Consider the following 3,571-nt stretch of genomic DNA (forward strand, 5'->3'; position numbering starts at 1 on the left):
ATCAAATTAGCGAATGAAAAATTTATAAACATAATGTCATAACCTAATATCACATTTAAAAAAATTAAGTGTTAAAAATCTAAATAAAATCAATTAAAATATATTTAGAATGTTTTTTATAACAAAAGTATTTAACAAATATTATGTAATGTATAAATGGCATAGGAAATATCAACAGGTTTGATTTAATAACACTATATTATTTCTATTTGTCAAAAAAAGAACACTATAACAAAATAGAAAAACAAGTGTTAGAATGGAAATATATATAAACAACACTTAATACAGGGAAAAGGTTAATAACACTAACTGCTAATAACTAAATAGAAGTCATCCACAATTTTATAGGAAAAATTTAACCAAACAAATTGGTTAAATTGTATGTCACCATGCATATCACTAGAGAGTTCCATGCCACTTCCTAATTAATAAGCACCCTCTCCCCAGAGATAACCATTCTTCTTAATTTTGTCACCATCGATTACATCTTTTCATTACTGAAAGGCATATTAATAGAATCATACAGTCATGTACTCTTGTTTCTCACTTCTTTTATTCTGTATAATGCTCTAAAATCCATCCATGATGATATGCATGTCAGTTGTTCATTTTTTTAATTTATTGCTCTTTACTAATCCATTATATGAATATGCCATAATTTGTTTATTTAGAAACATTCAGAGTGTTTGAATTTTAGGCTATTATCGGTAAAGCTGCTGTGAATATTCTTGTTTAAATCATTTTGTTGACATATGTATTCAATTATCTTAAGTACACACATAGGAGTAGAATTTCTGGGAGATAGGATAGGTGTAAGGTTAAAGTGCTTAGATCTGCCTAAAGGTTTACAAAATGGGTTATAGCACATTTTGCACTGAGTTATTTTAATTGTATTGTAATTATTTACTCTATCTCATTTAATTTGATCATTGATATGTATTGATGTATCAGATTGCTATTTTTCCCTATTTGCCCAACTTAGTTTTATTTTTCTATTCCACATTACTTTTATTTTTTATTTTTCTCAACATTTTATAAGTTGGCTCTTTATTCCATTTTATATCCACAATTGGCTTGTTAGCTAAAGTTTCTTTTAATTTTAATATTTAGACATAATATTAAAATGTTCATTCTTAGGAATTAGAATTACTTTGTTACTAGTTCATACTATGATTCACCATTCACACTTAACAAATATAAGATATTTTAAGAATATGATTCTACTTTCTCTACTATCCTTTGGTATTATTATTTTAGATTTTATTTTTATATACTTATAAGTTACACATTATAATGATATAATTTTTACTTTAAACAGATATTAACATTTGAGGAAGTTAAGGGGAAAATCCAGTCTTTTATACTTACCCATATATTTATAGTTTCTGTGCTTTTTATTATTTCCTATAGGGTCAGTTTTCTATCAAAACATTTCCATTAATGTTTAATTTTTATTTATCTGAAAATGGCTTTATTTTCTCTTTTTTAGAGGATATATAAAAGCTGGGTATATGATCCTGACTTGATTTTTTTTTCTTCCTTTTTCTTCCTTTCTCTTTTTTCTTCTCTCTGACTCCTCCGCCCCCACCCCGGCCCCCCTGCCACGTCAGTCTGTCTTTTTGCTCATTTGTTTTTGTTTCACACTGGCCTATTTGAGTTCTCTGAGCTTCTGGTATCTATCTGTATATTATTTTTGCTAAAAAAGGAAAATTTTTTAACAATTATATCTTCAAATATTTTTCTGCTCTTTTCTCCATCCTCTTATTCTTGAATTTTCACATCAGATCACTCAATACATTCCTACATATTACTGAAGCTCTGTTGATTAATTTTTAAAATCATATCAGAAAAGTTTATTTGAATTTCCTCTGGCTTTTTTCCCCCATATGGATTATATTAGGGTTCTGGATTATACTATCTTTAATGTTGAATTTTTTTCTCCTAAGCTTTTAATTTACAGACAACTTTTCTTCTTTCATTGCTTGATTTAGTTGTTCTTAGGGTTGGTTTAAAGTATTTCCCTTCCTAAGGTGTGTTATTTCTGATTTCTCTTCAGAGCATCTTAGAAATTAATAAAGCTTCTCTACTCTGGACCAGCAGTCATATGTTCCACTGTCATCACTTTAGGAGCCTAATGTTTATGTGCAATTCAACTCTTAGCCAAATAAACTATGGGAAACCTGTCTCTTACCACAAATTCTGGACCTCTCTTCTGAGCTGCTCCCTCCTCTCTGGAAAGCTGCCTGCAAGTTTCAGTTGCTTCGGCAGATCCCTCAGATTGTTGCCTCCTTAATTCAGTGTTCAGTCTAGATACTACGTCCTTGTGACATTGCTAGAATTTTTTATACATGAAGAGCCACTGTGATCTTAGTGTTCATCTTGTATCTTTTATTTTTCTGTTAATGGGAATTTTCTTGGTTGAAGAGAATTGCCTTGTCCAAGGCAAGCCCCTTCCGGAGGCTTCCAATTACTTGTCCCTGTGTGGATACAAAGGCCCCACCCTTCACCCCAGGGAGACAATTCGGAAATGCCATTGCAGCCTTAGAGCTTCCCAAAGAAAATACTGAGCATCTCAGCTCAACTTCTCCCCTTATTCAGTCCTGCTTCCTTTCTGTCTTCTTACAGGTGAGTTTTTATCCCCTCCCCCACAGAAGCACTTTCTGCTATGCTTCCTACATGTTGATCTCCTAGGAAACACATCTGTGACAAGTACTGACCTCAAAGAATTGTTTTAATGAATAATGCATGTTAAGTACATATACTATTTAGCTCATAAAATGCTCACTCATTATCTCTCCCAACTGTTATTCTATTTTTATTAACTGAAATGTAAATCATAGTTTTCATTTATAGAATATATTAGTTTTTAAGTTTAAAGAAATTTTGACTATATTGTTTGGCATTAGTTATTTAGTTTAGATGCTTTATTTTATTTTAGATTTAAATTTTCTGATTTCATTTTAGTGTGATCAAAAGAAATGAAAGCAAGTAAATAATGTGGCAAGGGTAATTCTCAAGAAAGAAAAGCAATTTGATTGTTCTGTAAATGAAATAAATGTCAACTCATTAGTAAATTAATAATTCTGAAACAAAAAATAAAACACCTCTCATTATTAGAGGTTTATAATTTTTTTCCAGTGAAGAAAGAGCTTTGCTAATTTTTGTATAAAACACTTTACTTTCTTAATGTTTTCTCATACCTATCCAAAAGAAAGTGGTCAATAAATGTGAATTTCTTTCCCTCTAGCCATCAGCCTGCCGTATAACTTTGCTGCTACTTGAAATATCCTCCTTGCCTATTAACATCAAATCTATTGTTTGTAGTCTTCAAGATTCCACTTAGGTCTCATTTTCTCCACAAGAAAAAAAATTAGACTAATCTTTATTTAGGTAGATATTTTATAATCATGTGAGTCCTTTTTACTTCATTCCTTCCATTATACACTTAATCTATAAGAACCTCAATTTCCTTGTCATCCCAATTAATATGTGTCTATATGGTATCTTCCATCAATAAAAACTCCAGTTCTGCAATAGTAAGAACTTATGTTGTAAACATCTTTAGGCTGAA

This window comes from Pteropus vampyrus, unplaced genomic scaffold (assembly GCF_000151845.1).
Source record: "Pteropus vampyrus isolate Shadow unplaced genomic scaffold, Pvam_2.0 Scaffold54, whole genome shotgun sequence".
NCBI classification, from domain to species: Eukaryota; Metazoa; Chordata; class Mammalia; order Chiroptera; family Pteropodidae; genus Pteropus; species Pteropus vampyrus.